Raw genomic sequence first — 18,259 nt, 5'->3', positions numbered from 1 at the left:
CACAGCAGTGTGAGGGAAGGCTGCAGAGGAATTTTCTGCATTTCCATGATGCCAATGTATGCTTTCATAAAATGAAACAAGATTTACTCATTAATATTTTTTTTAATGTGAAAGAGGAATCCTCAGCAGTCTCCTTTGCCTTTGGTCTCCATGTGCAGCCTCCGTCCAAGCACAATATTGAGCCAGCTTTCCAGCAGGGGGACTGCTAGACTTGACAGCAGGAGCGAAGGGAAAAGGCCTGATGCACACGTCTGGTAAATCGTCCCTTTTATTTCCTTGCTGAAAAGCTTTTTTTTCTTTTTAACTCAAAAGATGTGAGCGTGTGTTTCTTTTGCCAGCAATTCAAGTTCATGCATTATCGGGCCAGTGGGATGCGAGCCCTTCTCTGCTGTAGGTCTTTGGTAGGCATCATGCAGAAGGAAACAGCCCAGAGCCACATGAAATGGTCTGCATCTCTTGGATGGCTTTGACGGCACCTTCTGTTGCAGGTAGTAGAGTTGCTAAATGTTTACCAGGATGAAGAAATAAAAGTAACAGTTGACTTCCACTTCTGTATGTGGAGTTTTAAACAGGCATTAAGTTTCTGCATTTCATTTGAGCTATAACAGTATAAATGAGATGACAATTTTTGTTGCTGCCCGTCCATATCAAATATATATTCATTTGATTTAAAGTGAGAGTTGTGGGGAAAGTGATGGTGTGACTTGTGGAAAACAATGCCATAAGCATAAGTTTCTCATTTTGTACCAGACCAGCAGCTCCAGGCTCCATCAGCCTCCGAAGTTCCCGTGGTATTCTGGAGAGGCGTTGGTGAGGTCTCCAGCAATCTCTCTTCTTCCTCCTGGCTGCAGAGGCAGGCAGCAGGAGGTATTTCTTCCTGCCAGATGGGTAAAATGACTCTCCTGCTGTTCAGTAAAAGGAGTATGTCCAATTGCCTTGGCAGCAGGAATAAGACCAAGCAGATCTTTGCCTCCCAGAGCCACAGCACCAAAATCAATGCTATTTCACTAAGCAGTACGTGGTCACAGTGCTGGCAGTGCCAACCGTGTCCTGTGCTGCTGAGCAGTGCCGGTTCTGCTCCAGGTGGTGCTGAAGGCAGAGAGGGAGGGAGGACGATGCAAGCTTGGTGCTGAACTCCAGTGAGTGCTGGGCTGGTTCCTATCAAAGCAGGCTACGCAGGAAGGTAACGCTCAGAGGGGGGATTTGCAAGAGGATAGTTCATGCCCATAAAGCAAGCAGGAAGGATGCAACGGTGGCAAGAAAACTAATTGGGATGCTACAGACTCATTGCCTCTCCAGTGACTTGTAACTAAGCAGCATTTTTGGATGAGTCTCTGCTTGCTGGGTGATCTTCAGCCACCTCAGATTTAGAAACCCCGAGGGCAGGAGCAGGATGTTCCTCTGCAGGAGCAGGACGCCGGCCTCAGGGGGGACGATCCTCCAGCTCTGCCCGGCAGTGCCAGCTGGGGCTGCGCTTGGCCGCTTTCGCTGTGAGGTCTCAGACACGGGTCCCGTGTCCTAGGGTTTTGTCATTTCCAGAGGCAGAGTAGTGTGGCGAGGCTTGGGAGAGCTCATCTGTATTTGCTATCCTCTCTGGGTGTTGACAGGTGGGAATTTGCTTCTTGCCTATTGTTTTTAAGATCCACATTGGTTTAGAGCAACAGGGCGCTGTCATGCCAGGAGTATAGCAGGCTGGTACTTAAACATAGAAGAATAATCCTAACGGAAAGCACGCTTGACGTTTTTATCACTTTACATTGACCTAAGCAGGATTACTCGACGTGTAAGTCTGTTAAAGCCTTTATGGCTTCTTCTCAACCTGAATTATCCTGTTAGAGCTGGAAGTGAAGCTCTGAGGGCAGGAGCTGCACACTGCAGCGTTGTGCAGCGTGCCAGAGAGCAGCTCTCCTCCTCGTCTCCATCCCTTTGGGACACAAATTGCTTCAGGATGCTTCTAATATTGCACAGTCTCTCATTAAATTACCAAAAAAGTCCTGTTTTGCAGCCGCAGCCCTACTGCTTTCAGATAAGTGGATATCCTTACACCTGTACTGAAACAGTTGGTATTTTTTTTCTTCTTAGGAAAAACAGTTGAGCTCTTTCATTTCTAAACAACTTTTGGCTCGTCTCGTTGTGGTCTGAATTGCTTCTCTTTATTTATTTAAGTTCAAATGTATATAATATGTATGGGGGGGGGGGGGGCAGACTACCTCCAGAAAGCCCTGTTGTTTCTCTTTTTTCTTCCTTTTTTCTTTAAGCCTAAGAAAAAGCAGCTGCCAGCACGTTCAGCTGCTGGCAAGTAAAGCACTGTCAGCAAGTCTGGCTTGCTGTGAAATATTAGTAAACAAGCAGTTACGTTAGTGGTAGCCAAGTTTAACAAGTTCTCCACTTATTATCCTGTCATTTTTTGTGAAAGAATATGCCGTCGCTGTCAGACCCATCTGCTCAACCGCACAGCCCGTGCATACAAATCGCCTCGTCTCACACATGGGGAGAGGTTTCGGAGGAGCCTGGAACTGGGAGTGAAGGATGAATAGGGGAGCTGTGCGGAAGCAGAACTCAGTGTCGATACCTGACCGCCTGGTCGAGAGCCGACGGGTGCTGCTGTGCTGTGTAGCTGGGAAAAGCCAGCTAGCTGGCCCAACGCAAATGCGATCTGTTGTAGCCTGCGTAGATCAGACGTTACCTGCGGCTCGGTTCGTCACAAATGGCACAAAGAGGAGGCAGAGGAGAGAAGATGGCTGGGAAAAGCCATAGAAGAAAAGCATGCAGACAGGTATCTGTTTAAGCATTTCTTTTTAAAAGAGACAAATTAATCTGATCATTTGCCGTAAAAATCACTGCTGGTGTGGTTGGAATGCCTTTCATTGAAGGGAGGGTATGGAAAAAGTGAAAAAACCAGAGAAACTTCAAGGGATAAATATATACCCCGATAATATTCTGTTACTGTTCCTCCTGTTTCATCTGAGAGGTTGAAGAAAAACTTCTTGGCAAGAGCAGAGCCGATGAATGGTCTGTTCAGCCAAACCAAGAGGTTGCCCACCCGTGCTGCTGTACGTCGTGGCGGGGCAGGGGGTGTGTGAGGTGGGTGCTCCGGAACGAGGTGGTGGTCCCCTTCCTCTCGCAAAGGAGAGAACTCCTCTGGAAGAGCAGTTGGGAAATGCAACTTGGCTGTCACGATATCTCAGCCGTCTTCTATAAGTAAGACGTGCTTTGACTAATTCTAACGCCATTTTCTCCGTAGTGGTGAAGCCCTCTCCCATCGCAGTCACGCTGGACGAGGACGAGCTTGCCGGCTGCTCCAGGGCCGTGCTGAAACGAGTGGAGGTGGCACGGGGCGAAGCTGACAGCAGAAGCGTGGTAGGATGCTGACAGTGACCTGGCTCCCTGAGCAGTGCTAACACCTTTATGGAGCTGGACGGAATAACGAGATAGCTGCCAGCACACTTCCATTAACGTTTAATAAGATGCTCGCTCAGACATTAAGGATGGACCCAGCTTTGTGACTTCTGTGGGGCAGATTTAAGCAATGCCAACTGTCAAATGACTTTGCTGCAGGGACAGTCTCGTATTTGCAGAACAGACTTCTGTCAGCAAGCGTATTGTAATCCTGGTGCCTGTTGCAGTTTGGGGTTTTTACTTGTCTGTCACTACAAGCCTTAATAATACTCTTAGCTCTAAACTGGGATAGATTCCTTCATTTCCCTGGGACTGGTTCAAACCTCAGTGTAGTTAAGAGAACTACTAGGAAATGCTCAGGAGTGTCAGGTTTGGAAGATTTAGTGAAGTCACATATTCTTTGGTGGTGGTCTTTCATCTAGAATTTTATTTCTGTTGCCTATGTCCTGGTTCCTCTCCTTTTTGCTGTTCCAAACTGTAGAGGAAGAGCTGTTGAATTACTAGGTATTTTGCAATTTGTGTGAAACAGGCTTCTGAGCTCAAAAAAAAAAAAGTTATCAAACAACTTCTATTTGATTTTAGAAAAATAATCCAGCAAGCTGTCCTTCAGTCAAATTTCCCCTTCAGCCAACAAGCATCCTGCTGGAAAAGAACACGTGGGGACTTTCGTTTACGGCTCTGGCCTGTCCATATGGCCCCTCCATGTGGCAACCTGGCATACATCGCTTTGCACTGTGAATTTATTACGTTGTCAAGATTCAATACACCTGTTTCTCCGTAGGAATAGTGTCACTCATAGGGAAACAAAACCCATCTGCATTCAGATATCGTCATCCTTAGGAGCTGGCCAGTCAATCCCCAGCGGCAGAGAACAGTCAGGCAGGGAGCTTCCCAGCAGCTTTGTTCTTCTGGATAGGAGCATCTGAGGTAACACCCGATCTTTATTTTCCAACTCTTTTTGTAACTATGGAGACCAGGAGCTTCACAGAGAGCGAAGCAGAAGCTCCCGAGGTACAGCTGGAACTAGCTCAGATGCTTTTCTCTCTCTTGGCCCCATTTAAACTCTTCCAGCTTTCTGGAAAATTGGGAAAAGGAAACGGAGTAGCATATGCAGAATATTTTACTTCAGAAACATTAAAATTCAGTGGCAAAACGTGAATGCATCTGCATTTGGAAACAAAGGGTAACTTTCAAAATAACCCTCATACACATCTGAATCAGTGAGCTGTTGGACAGCAGCATCTACATCATCCAGCTTTCTCTGGTTGAATGCTGCCGTGACGGCATTCCAGCATGCCAAGCCCTGCTCAGAGGCAAGAGCTTTAGATGGTTAAACGCAGTGAAGCCTGTACGAGGCACTGCTGTCGTTAAGGATTTGTTCATCTGACGTTCAGCGCTTTGCCAAAGGTGTTACAGACGGTCCTTTGATGGTGCATAAAAAGCAGAGGGTGCAGGTCAGTTCTAGCTGTGGAGATATTGTTTAGAGCACCTTGTTTGTGGGAACAATCCTTAACTAGCCGGGGGGTTGGGATGGGTAAGGTTTTATTGGTTCATTGCTGTAGAGATATACGCAAAGATGCTCCAGGCATGCACTGGGGAAAATCAGTTTGCCTCACTGAAACTCCATTAATTTGTGATGCAATGAGTTTTCACGTAGCTGGAGGCACAAATGATGAGTGTGATGAATATGGATGACTTTGGATAGGAGTGGTTGTCCAACAGAAAAAAAAAAAAGTTATTTGGAAATGATCAGTACCCCTGTAGTGTTACAGTTCTGTAGGATTTCAGCCCACCCGATACTCATCTGGTTTTGAAAACTGTTGCATGTGAAGCTTTAGTAGCTATGGGAGAACTGTTTTCTTTTCTCTCTGTTACACAGAATACTGAATTTCCTGATGGCATAATAAATACGCCTGGAATAAATAAATAACTAATTCAGTGTAGCAGTAGTGCTAGTGACATAAAACATAAGTTAATAAACGGCATCTGCTTAGACAGACTGAAGCCGTGCTTACCCTGCAAGCATTCGAAGTGCAGAGGGAGAGTTTTAGGCACCCTCTGCCACGAAGCCGAAGACCCCCGGCAGTACCCTCGCCGACACGGCGGGACAGCGCTGGCTGTGCAGCGTGGGTGCCAGCGGGCGCTGCTCGCCGCCCCCCATCCTGCCCTTCTCCTGCTGCGCGGCTGCTGCGAGCTCTCTGCGTCTGGCCCCGCCGAGCTTCGCGTCCCTTCCTTCCCACGGCACCCCTTCACAAACCAGCGTGTGCCCCAAACCCTTTGGCTTCTGAGCAGCCTTGTGTCTGCTTTTGCCTTGGACAGGACTGTGCTTCACGGTGGTTCCTATAACAGAGACCAGCTCAGTCTGTGCGCTCCTACCACGTGGCGCAGCCGTAACTGAGGGGCTGAGGACAAACCAGATCTATCCAAACACACAGCCCACTAATAGAGTTCATGGGCAGCATTTGGCATCATGTGCTGAGAAGGATGAGACTGGAAATTAGTGGATTTAATGGGTTTCTTTAAGACTGGCCCTGAGTTAGCCGAAGAAATCAGCAGTCTGACTTCCTGCGTGCTTTTGGATACTCAGGAGATGTTGACAGAGAGAGAAAAGGCAGCTGTGTTCCTCAGGTTGCTGGAAGGAAGCCCGTTTTCCTCCAGAGACCTCGTCCTTTTTATTATTATTATTATTTTAAATATATATGCGTGTGTATGTATGTATATATATGTGTGTATGTATATATATACATATATATATATGAGCACTGAGAGCCACACATCCTCCTGACAGTCACACTCCAGTGTCCTGCCTGGAGAAGAGGTCAGTACCAGCAGGCCTCCAAGCCCACTGCATGTGAGATCTCGCCCCGCATCCCTTCCTTGCCTCTCCACACCTCTCCATCTCTGCTCCCTCACCTCCAAGTGCCTTTTCTCAGCACGGTTGCACACGGTGGGGACAGCAGGAGCAGAGGGAGCAGTCCTGCCCGGAGCATGTGCCCCCTCCTGCCTTCAGCACGCATGAGGCTTAGAAATTCTTGGGCTTGTGCTACTCTGGAACAGAGGGTGTCTTCCTCAGGCTTGCCATGTCTGATCCTCACCTGCTGTGCTTGGGGCGGCTGCTGGTGCCCTCCTCCTCCTGTAGCTGTGCAGTCCTGGCCCTGGTTTGTCACAACAAGCTGCGCATGCAGCTTGGATGTTGAAAAGTAGCAAACGAACTGATAAAATATGCACCCAATATAAATTCATGAGCGAGGTAATGCAGCAGGATCATTCCAACACAAGGGTTATTTTCTACTTGCCTTTTTAATTTGAAATATTCAGGACAGTTTGAGAGTTTTGACGTGTAATAGATCCTGACCTGCTTTCCAGCAAATAGCAATTGTACAGCCTTGGCTTAGTAATATATTGCTGTCTGGAATTGGGTCAAAGCAAATCCACATGCATTATATAACCCGAATTGGTTTATACAAAGAGAAGGGGATATAATATCTTAAGCCCTTTAAATAAGGGATAAGTGCAGTACCAGGAATTTGTTAATATTATTTGAAGCTATATTTCAAAATGCATTTCCAGGAGCAGTGGTTAAAGACGAGGCTGTTTATTTGGTGGGATCACTTGCTTCCACGTGTCTGGGAGCTGTAATTGATGGGGCTGCCAGCAGGCTGTTACCCCGTGCTTGGATACTGCAGCGGTCAGATGCTCTCACCGTGAGCTCGGTGGACATACTGGGATGAACGGGGAGAGCTTTTCCTCACAGCCAGAAAAGGATGCAAATAATTGATTTGGCAGACTGAACAGAAATAGCTGCGGTTTAAAGGCTAGGCTATCCGACACTGCTTATGAAATAGAGCCAAGAATGCCAAAAATAACTCCTTTTATCAGTATTACTTACTAGCATGAGGAATAGTCTATGTTTTTTTTTTTATTTTAACAGCAGGAAGTTCCCTCTAGCCCCCACAAAATGGTTGGTAGGCTGTAAAATGGCAATAAACGACCCGCACACGTTGCTGGTGCAGTGCCAGGGCTCGCGTTCCTGGGGCTCTCTCTCCAGGAAGGTGCCATTAAGCTGTGGGGATTTGGTGACCCAGGTGCAGCACCAGCCCCACGCCGCTGCCCCCGTGCACCCGCCGCGGGACGGGGCCGCAGCCGGCCGTGCCGCCCCGCGCCCCCAGTCGCAGCCGCTCCGGCATTTCCTGGGAGAGTATTTTTAGGTGTCTCCGCTGTGCGGGTTTTCTTACTTCATCGTGCCGGTTTTAGAGCCCAGGGTGCAGCATACAGAGGTGTAAATGCTGACCTTAGTGGCTGGCAGCTGTACCTCGTGCTTTTGGGGCAGTTTCATTGAAATCAGTGAGGCGCAAGGTGGCAGGACGCCCGCTTGAGGGGAGGGCTTTTGTATGTACACATATAAAATATGTGGCTGGCATTTAGACAGGAGTCAGGCACAGGGCAAAGGGCAGACTTTTAAGAGAACTTTAGTTTCAGTAGGTCCTTCATTCTGCCGTTGACACATTTTGCAGACCCTGCTGCAGCAGAGCTGTGTTAGCGAGGAGGAGAGGGTGGCATGGCTTGGCGCCATCCCCATAACATTAGTTGAAACGTTGTGTGAAGGATGCTGCTTCAGCGGGAAGTCTCTGGGGTCCTATCGAATTCACCTGAGTTTATTTTAAAAGTGCACAGAGCCACACTGCCCAGACGTGCCCGACACCCGGAGTGAGCGCAGTACCAAGCGATGCTCTGCAATATTGCCACTGGGTGTCCTGCACGCGGGGCCTGGTGCCACCAGGCTTGTGAGTGTCAGCTCCAGGGTGAAGGAGCTGGAGAAAATGATCAAGGAAATGGTCAGTGCGTTACAGATCATTAACATCTTGGTTAAGAAATGTTAGTATTTCAGTACAGGAAGCTGAAGTATGACACATGACATGGAATATTAATTGTGTCAATTGGAATATTGCATAATATACGCATAAAGTCAATGTAATTACCTATGCTGCTAATTTAATTAGTATACATTTAGAAGAAGACATCCTTTGGCGTTTGACGGCACCTAAACTTTGAGTTGCTTGCTCATAAATAGCTACCAGGAAAAAGAAATCAAGTCCACTTAGGGAATGTCTGAAAAATTAGAAAAATATTTCGAAATTAAATTCTTTCCTTCCTTTGCATAGGCCCATAGAAATATAAACATTGGAACCTTACGATTCTCATTTTGCATGAATAATTTATTTGCAGGATAGATGATGGTATCAGTACTCACAGGACATACCTGAATCAATCAGCAGCATCAGTTTCTGTGGAGAGGAAAAGTAAGTGAATTTGTGCTTCATTTGGGCTTTTAGTGTGTTCTAAACTATTGCTGGCAGTTGTTGACACTTGTAATTATTCATGTAACACATGGAATATTTTGACTTTAGCATGTCTGGTGATGTTGTAAACTTTTGCATTAGAAAAATTGGTGACTGGTTCAGAGTCTGCTGAACTAGCAAAGGCATTAGTGCCCTGATAAAAAACATAAATCCGTAGTTCTGAGATACACTCACAGAACACGGAACAGGAGCCTGAGCTCCTGTTATCTGCCAATAATCTAATCTAATATACATTATATACCCCTAAAAGAGTTGTTTTCTTACACTGTGTATAGCCCATACTCACTCTCTTCATGGATTTTGCTTTAAATTTCAACTACAAAATAACTTTTTATTAAAAGGCTATTTTAAGAGATTATCTCCCTTAAAAAATCTCCAGAAGTGTTTTCTTTTCATTTTTGTCTTAGCCTTTGAGCTTATCTGTGAGCCCTTTTACTTGCAACATGATTTTAAAGCACTTAAGCCATTATGAAAGATAATGTGCTCTTTATGAGGGTTAAAGATAGCTTATTTCAGATTACTGTAAATGAAATGAGAGTAAACAGAATCCGAGGAAAGCCTGTTCCTGAACTAAGGCTTTCTGCATACATTGTGCAGCAATTAACTTAAACCAGAGTGATTAAAGTGGTGAGTTTCTATGTGCAAGTAAGGCCTTACAAAAATGACCACTGACCGTTTTATTTTGGATGAGGATTTATAAACCCCTCAGCCTTGAGCGGCAAGGTAAAGCCCACTTACGCTGTATCATGTAATCTCACGTAATCCGAACAACAGCCAAAATGCCGGTGCTCAGTCATTTTTGAGCATCTCTTGGCTTGTGTAGGTGGGTACCGAGGGTTGAGGTCTGTGAGGTCCTGGTGCCCCGCTTCATCTCCTGTCATTGCAGCAGGAGTCTTTTAAACAGGGGCAGACACCGCAGGGGGAGGAAACACTCCTTGTCCTTCTCAAAGCCCCCAAACAGTAAATACATCTTTCCTGAGAGACGTTTAAGTGTAGAGTATTTCATTTAAGAAAAAAGAAAAAAAGGAAAAAGAAAGAAAAAGAAAACCCACCACCTTTTCTGTGTGCATGTAACCCCACGGTCTCAGCTGAGTGATCTAACAGAGCAGAGCCCGAGCTCCCTGAAAACCTGAAGTTGCACTGTCTGACACGAGAGGGTACTGTAGCACCAGCATGGGAACCGCTGCTCTGCACCTTACGTTTCCTCTAAGGACTTAGTGTTTGCCTATCTAGCATAGTAAAGCTAGTTTTGTTCTTGCAAATAAGATTATTATTATTATTTTTAGTCTGTGCATGAAAGTAGCAATTGCTGAATATTTTTTTGACAAATTTATTTCTGGTTGGATGAAACTTGGGAATGTTCTGATGGCTTTTCAAGGCTTGCAAAGCTGTTTTGAATTAATAAGTGATGTGTTCTGGTAATTTTAAAACCACAAATTTTCCCCTGCACAGAGGATTCACTTAAAAAGGAAAATATAATTTATAGAGAAGGTAGGGAACAAAGATCTGTCTCATGTTCTCCCACAGGTAGGTGGACCATGAACAGAGGTGGTTGTTTCCACAAGGGTATAAAATCCAGACAAATGTGCACACGAGTCAAGCAAGAGAGAAAATGTCTTTTGGCTAGCTGTCTACAACATGCTACAGAATGCTAAACCCATGCCCACAGGAGGACAGCGTCAAGTCTCACCCCAACATCACGCAGATTCAGCTCACACTCGGAAATGGCAACTCGGCGGTGCAGAGCTCTCAGCTACTCATGTAAGTGCTGCTCCCTTGCAGCTGGTACAGTTCAGTGTCTCCCTGCTGACCTTAGGATATTTTGGCTTTATCAGTTGTTGTTTTGTTCTTGCCTTGGATTTTGTCCCCATTCACTAACTGCCACCCTTGTTCAGGCTTGCTTTTTTCCATTTTTAGGAAAAGAGAATCCTCATCTGTAGGGATAAGAGCAGGATATGGATTTCTGCTGGGGAAGGTGCACTTTAGGGTGTATGACCTTAGGGCACAAATTCCATGTCCGGCTTATACTTGATGATGCTGAAGCTTTTTAATACATGGGAAAATACTGAATAAAAGCTCCTGAAGAAATCCTTCATTTTATTCAAAAGAGGACATTGAAATCATCTTGCTCTGTCTTTAACCAGGTTTTATGTTTAATTGAAATGTCCAAATCAAGAAATTAATTATTCAAATATTAGATAAATGCAGCTTTTTAGCAAGTTTTTCACAATCTGTTAGTGAATATATTCTTTTCCTTTTGGCTTTTCTTTTCTTTTTTTTTCTTTCCCATTATATTCCTTGCTGGCGTGATCCAGTGTTCTTTCAAAGGGCACAATAAGACCAAATCAAAATGTTTCCAGCCTTTGTACAACTTTGCTTAGCACATGAGCTGGAATCATACAAGCCAGCATTTGTTTCTGAATGCTCTATCTTCAGTCTGGTAGGAAATTCAGGGCTGAACCAAGAACTGGAATATGCATCACAGCTGAGCAATTCTGTTATTGTTTTAAGGAGTTAGAACAAGGGAACGGCCAAGAATGTCACCGAATATTCAGCAGATTCCTCCTCTTTGGTCTCTGCCAAGGCATCATGGTGAAACCCAAGCGCTTGAGACAAACGAGCACCAGATATGGGGCTGCAGGTATGGGGCTGCTGTAGCACCTCGTGTCGGAGCCTCCCCCGTGGCTCCTGGCCTCCTCCACTGCGGCCTCCCCACCCCAACCACCACCTGAGGGAAGCTTCTGCTCCCCACTTGAGTTTCACAGCTGGAAAGGTTAAAAACCCACCCTGAGCACAAAACGTGAGTTCACCCAAAGGAACAGTCCCTTCACGAACCAGGGAAGGAGGGCAGCATGCCCAACGGGCCAGGAGAGCAGGAACCAGCCGGGTCTCAAACAGCTGGCTGCTGGATAGGCCGTGGCCACAGTCCTGCCGATCAGTGTGGGGTTTGGGGTTTGCTGTTGTGGCCCTGCGGCTCCGCTCGGCTTTCTGCCAGCAGGACGGGGCAGTGGGGCCGGCCACGGGCCTGGCACCCACTGAGGGCCAAGCACGGCACCCGCCGCTCCTCCGGCTGGCTGCTGCCCGCGGGGTGCGCTGCTCCTCCTGGCCGGAGCAGAAGGACAGACACGGTGACTGGCTTCCTGGGTTCTCTGATAGCAGAAACATCGCACGGAAAATGCAGCACGGCAGAGCTGGAATTTTTACCTCGGGCTTAGCAGCTCGGTCAAGAAGTTTCGATTCAATGCAAATTCGAGTGACACATTAAGTGCCTTTAAGTTATGAGGAAAATGCCAGTTCTTCCTTCAGTTGTCACTGTAAAAGCCACACCAGCAGGCGACACTTGTATAAATCCTAACATGCGTGCTCTAGAAAGCTGACGTTTCCCATAGTGATTTGTGGTGCGTGACTGGGTTGCTTTTCCTTCCGAAGTGGTAATCATCAGAGGGGAGGAAATCCAGGGAAGTTTTACACAGACTACCTGAAACTTGTCCTGTCAGAGACCCTGCGTGGGGCTGCCCTTCGGGCGTTCGGGGTCCTGCTCGGTGCAGTGCCAGCAGACCGGGGCCTGGACGGGCAGCATGGTGGGCTGGCAGCACTGTGGTGCCCACGGTGCTCGCTGAGGCCTCGGCTGCTCCGTGGAGCGCTGAAACCTGGCAGGGGCGGCCGCACGTCGCTTCGTGGGACATCTTGCCTCTTGTCTGAGGCTCGGCTCTAAGACATCCAGCCGAGGCCGCTGTTCATAACTAATGTGTCGGGCAGATTTATTCACAGCAACTACCCCGGTGCTGGTAAGAAAGGTATTTACCAATCATTCTGCAGCCACTGAAGCGAAGCTATGCAAAGGCAAACCAAAATCGTTATCAGCCATTGTTTTTAGAGACCAGTGGGGAGCTAATCCAGAAATGACATTGCACGTGTAAATGTCTCCACTGATACTGCTGCTTCTCTAAGCTAGAATACTTCCATTGATATTTGTAGCTTTTTTTATCGGATATCTCAGCATCCAGCTGGAGAGTCCTGCCTTGGGTATGTACCCTGAGCCTTAGGAAGTAGTGTGTGGAATTAAATATTTAAAGCATTAAGCTTCCATTTATTAAAAATGGAATTTTTCAGGTCTCAGTCACTCAGTTATCAAATAAGTCAATGCTCTGCTGTTATTCTGATGCTGTAGATATGAGTGGAAGTAATCTAGCACTTTTAAGGGAGTTTTCAAATGTTGAGATGGGTGTAACTAAGAAGAAAATTCCTCTCACTGGACAGATCTCCCATATGCACATCTATTTTCCGAAGGCAGTAATTTGATATTCTCACATGTTAGTCTACAGGTCACAGGAGAGCATGGCAAAGTAATAATACAAGTCAAGGTATGTAAATGTGGCCTTTGATTTATGTAGTAAACCATTTTTTTAAAGTAAAAAGCTCAATTAAAAGAAAAATGATTTAAAAGAAAATTAGTGTCAATATTACAAAGTTTTAAAGATTTTATTACTTGGGTCATTCTGTTTGTGAAGATGAGTTGATGTGTCCCTCTACTCTAATACAAAGCTGTGTACCCTAGAGTTATTTATACAAATCGTATAGGATTTGCAAAACTATGTTTCTTTGCCAACCTACTGAATGCTGCATGTAGACTTTTAGGTGTTAGAAGTACGGCTACAAAAACTTAAACTTGGCATTCTCATACTTGATATCCAGCTGCCTGATAAAACTACAAAGATTAGAGTGTACTCTAAACGTATTAGTTGTTTAAAGAATAAACATTGCCAATTCTTTTTGCAAAGCGGCCAGTATTTTAATGAGGTGTTCTGGCTGTTGCTTCTCAAACGTCAGACACTAAATCACTCGAATCCACCAGAAGTAACACAAGCTAACGCATCTGTGCCGCAGTTCCCAAGCAGCCTCTGTTTGCTTTCTCTATTGTATTCCTGGCATTCCTCGGGGGGGCTGTGCTGTGAAGCAATACTCCATGTGGTACAAAAGGGGAAGGGTTTGCCTCCTACTGAGGTGATGCATGATTGTTCATAGCTAAATCTTTCCCTAACACGTTGCCGGGGAGCAGCACCAGGGCAGGGAGAGGGGGGCCCGAAGCGGAGATGTGTGCCCGGGGCTCTGTGAAAACAAGGTGGCTGGTTTCGGAGATGCTGTCTCTGGCGTTTGGACTGTGCCCACTGTTGTTAAAGGAAAGCTAACTGCCAGCTGCACGGTGTGGCACTGTCTCTGTAGGCCTTGTGGCCCTTGTCGACTGGTTAAAGAGCCGTACAGATGCATTTCTGCTAGCGCTGGCTTGATTCTTCTCACTGTTCCTTCTGGGTCGGCTGCAGGCCGTTGTTGCCCCGTGCCCGTTCACTTTCCGTGCCCGCTGCTCAGGCGCTGGTCCCCTCCATGCTGCGGGTGGCGTTTGGCCTGGCGCGGGCACCAGCAGCACCAGCAGCTCCCGAGACCTTCCCCAACAGTTTTGGGGCAGAAGCAGTTAAATCGCTCAGATAATGCTGCCGTCAGTCCTTCGAAGGGTGTCGGCTCGCACAGTTCCACCCTGTAAGTGCAGGAATAGCCAGAAGATAGGGATCAGCAGAGTAAGGCACTTCGTAGCGCCAGGCGGACACTGGCGCGCAGCTAGGGACGCAGCTAGGGACGTTGTTCCTTCACAGCCCTCACCAAAGCTTTGGCACAAGGGCAGCAGCTGAGCAGCCGGCCCAGGGCTCTGGCTGCTCCCCGCAGCCAGCGGCACGGGCAGCTTTGCTGGGAAGCAGATGAGTTTGTGAACAACTGCATTCATAACAGCCCGGCAGCCAGTGACTCCAACAGCAGCCTCTCCATTTTTATTTTTACTTTTTTCCTTTTGGCAAAGCCCACAAGTATCCGAAGACAGGAATTTAGTATTTTCTAAAATATCGGGTACTGCTTTTCCCCTTACAATGGCTTTCTCTTCCGGAACAACTTATAGCCCCGTTGGCTGACTGGGTTCCTCCTCCGAATTTTGGCCCTAGTTCACTTAAAGCACTGAAGGCATTTAAAGCATTTAAAGTGCATTCCTAGCTTTGAGCAGTTAATGGTACCGAAGTCAACAAGATCGCTCAAAATACTGCTTTAAGTGAGACTAATCTGTTGAGTACCTCAGCAAAAAACGGGATCTCATAGCCGACCACAGTTAACCATCTGAGTCTGACGATGAATAGTGAGTATTTTAGCACTCCAGCACAAACACAGAGGGAAACAAAATATATGCCAATTATAATGTAATTTGAAACACAAATCAAAATGAGGAAATTGTTTTTCTTGTGTATTGTTCTTCAGCTGGTAAAAAAGTAGCTGCTTATTTGCCACGAACCATTCTCTTGCATTTTTTCTCAAACACTGTGTACTCTCCTGGTTCCTTATATTTTGGAACTGGCGCCCTGCTTTTTTGGCTGTTGGACTGAAATCTATGTTATGTCTGCAGTTCATTCCTCCATTCCAAACAGAAGATGTGATGTTTAAAATAATGTCTATATTGTCATACTACATTTTTTGAAGTTACAACTTTCATATTCTTAACCTCATGCTTTAGATTTGCAGAGTACCCTTACTGTGCTTGCAGCTAAATGAGGGTAGTAGTTATCAAAACCGTTTCAAACAGCAGTGACGCTCCGTCCTTGCCTAGGGCAACTAAGCCTGGAAAGATCCCAATCTGTGAAGGTCAGGTCATCTTGTTAGGAGTACATGGTTCATGGTAGAAATTATTTCCATTAGATCAGATGTATATATATATAAATAGCAGAACCAAAACCAGATAGGATTCTTACGGGAAAAGCTATGCAGCAAATGAAGTTATTGCATCAGAGTTTTGTGTTTTATGTTTTTAATAAACGTATGACACGGGGATCAGACTCGTATTTCTTTTTATAACAAACCGGATTCTATCTCAAAAAGTCTATTGTTCTACAGCAAAGCTAGACAAAGAGTGCAAAGCTTGCTCTTTATTCTGTCTCAAGATGACACGCTACTATGTATTGTGCATTGCACAATAAAATGTTATATAACCCCAAATTTTATTTTAAGAGTATGCCCATTTTGGACAACAGTGACAAAATCAGTTCCTTATGCTGTGCTTGAGCAAAGCATCTCTTCAGGGCAACCATCTTGCTGAAGAATGCAGGGCAGAAGCCAGCAGCGGAGTCATACTCGGCATATGCCGTACCAGAAAACTTCTGTACTCAGAGAACTTGCCATTTTAGTTGTTATGTCAATACAATATTTGCTCAAACCGAACTCTAGAAACCAGTGGAAGTTTTTTGATAAGTTTCAGTGGGCAGTGTCTCATCATACAAGCAGAAACACAAGAACCTAAGAGCCGGTGAGCACAAACTGACTGAGGAGCGGGTTGATCAAGGTATTGATGGCAGAAATTCATGCAAAATTCTCAGGTGACTTGGCTTCACTCATTTTTCTGTAATTTTCTTAGAACTCGTGACAAACTCAGAAGACCAAAACATGGGAACTGTTTATAGTAAGCAACAAAACTAATCCATACAAAGCTAAATTCATCGTTGATATAAAACAACTGTCTTCAGTAAAGTTTTGCCAGAGTTGAATGTTGCTCCATCACTTTGTGTACGTTAGCATGGTTTCTAAGGCACAGATCACAACAAGACAAATAATCGTATTTAAGATAATCCACTGCCATCCATTTTTGTTGTTTTTGTTGTTTATTCCAAATAAAAATATTTTGCAGATGGATACAAGTCATGTGTGGCCTGGGGCCCACAGTTTCCATTGTTGCATCTAGGACAAAAAAACATCTTCCATGAAAAAATAACCAGACATTTAATTACCTTTCCTATGGGTATTTTGAAGGTTCTCTCCCCCAGCTCTTTCGTAGATGCAGCACTGGGCACGCATCTGCACCCTTCTGCTCTGCCTCTGTGGCCCAGGGGCTGAGGGAGCGGGCAGGGAAGCGAGAAGCGAACGCTGGAAGGCAGCTCCTGTGGTCAGGATCAGCCGCCCCCCTTGGGAGGGGCTGGGACTGCATTTCTGGTATAACCAACTCTAGTCCTTTAAAAATTAATTACTTGGATTCTGATCTGCTTTAAATCAAGTTAGATCGTGATGGCTTGAAGAGCCGTATTTTGTCCACCTTGGTCTCTAGACTCTAACTTTGGTTTAATTCCCTTTTTGCAGGCAGCCTGATACAGTAGCTCTAAGGAAGATGTGATCTCCACAGCCACTGAAAGAGGAGCCAATTCTGAAGCAAGGTGATAACTGAAATTTAATATCTTTTATGTAAAGTACTTAATCTTTAATCAACAAACACATGAGATGGGAATAATGTCTTTTAGAAGATCTGTGTTATTTGTTTCTGAGCCCTATCTCATCTTCTGGGAGAACATGATCAGTCCCTCTGGACTCTGCAAACATCCAGATTAGATCACTTCAAAACACCCTGTGCACCTGTTATATGTAGTGGCTTTTGAACTACGATTTGTGTTCTTTTCCACTTCAAAAGCACACAGGAAGCATCCCAGTTTCATTTAGTATCTAGGCCTACCTCTGAAGTGGGATTATGTATAAACTTGCTAAAAGTCAGATAAAATGGCCTCCCATGCCTGAACAAAAGTGTTTGCTTGGGGGCTCCTTGGTGATGTGTGATGCAACCTCCATGTTCCTCTGAATGTTCTGTACAGGATTTCATTTTCCTGGTAAGCTCTGAGTGAATTTCTTATGCTTATTGGTCAAAGACCGTGGCCAGGATCACTCCAAGGGATCTTTATATGGAGCACTCCTTGTATGGATACAAGATGATGTGCAGTTTGTCCTTTTGGCAGAGATCTGGCACTCATCTCCATTTTTTTTTTCTTTTTCTGAATTAGAGACTGCGGTTTGCAATGAGTTTTGATTAACCTCCTTGTATTCTGCTTAAGACAAAATCATTCTCAGATTGTTTTAGGAATGTCCCTCCCTTGAATTTTGTTGGCTACTACCCAGAGAAGTAACGAAAACCTGTGACTGTACATTGTAACCTTTCAGAGGCTAGACACTAACAGTTCATCTGTGCTTTGTGAAGTACGGGATACTGGTGGTGCTTAGTAAATAACTGATGGCATTAACAGAACTGCATATACAAGTATTACTGAGTAGGATTTGGCTTTGGTTTTTGATAGGAGGGGGAAGAGAGGAGATGTGTGAGATTAAAACTGAACTGGATCCCTGTCATGTTCAAAGTATGTGGGTGCACATAAATATTACACAAATTTGTCATGTGGTTAAGAGACCATAAAGCTGTCCTCATCCTCATTTTTCTTCCGCTCCAAATAACGACCCCTCTTTGCTCATCTTTCTTTGAAAACAGATTTGCAATTGCAGAAATAGGAAGAGGTAAGCTTGAATACCTTGAACTCCTGTCTTTTTAAACAATTGAATGCATATAGCCAAAAACTGGCATCAGCAAGCAAGGCAGCTGAAGCACGTTCCAAATATTGCTCTATTTAAAGCATCCCAAGGCTCACAAGAACAACTGCAGAGGC

The 18,259-nt window shown here is 45.4% G+C and overlaps 1 protein-coding gene across 1 annotated transcript in view; it reads left to right on the top strand.

Moving 5' to 3' along the window:
* PLCH1 (phospholipase C eta 1) overlaps window positions 1–18,259 on the top strand; it is a 94,475-nt gene that overhangs the window by 72,067 nt on the left and 4,149 nt on the right. Inside the window, exons 23-26 of the transcript XR_013955086.1 lie at window positions 159–254; window positions 8,626–8,699; window positions 10,287–10,520; window positions 16,917–16,990. The gene's annotated coding sequence lies outside the window, so the exon portion shown is untranslated. The remainder of the gene's footprint in view (window positions 1–158; window positions 255–8,625; window positions 8,700–10,286; window positions 10,521–16,916; window positions 16,991–18,259) is intronic.

Source organism: Anser brachyrhynchus, assembly GCF_964034855.1.
Source record: "Anser brachyrhynchus genome assembly, chromosome: 9".
NCBI lineage: Eukaryota > Metazoa > Chordata > Aves > Anseriformes > Anatidae > Anser > Anser brachyrhynchus.
This window is presented reverse-complemented; position numbering and strand designations above follow the sequence as displayed.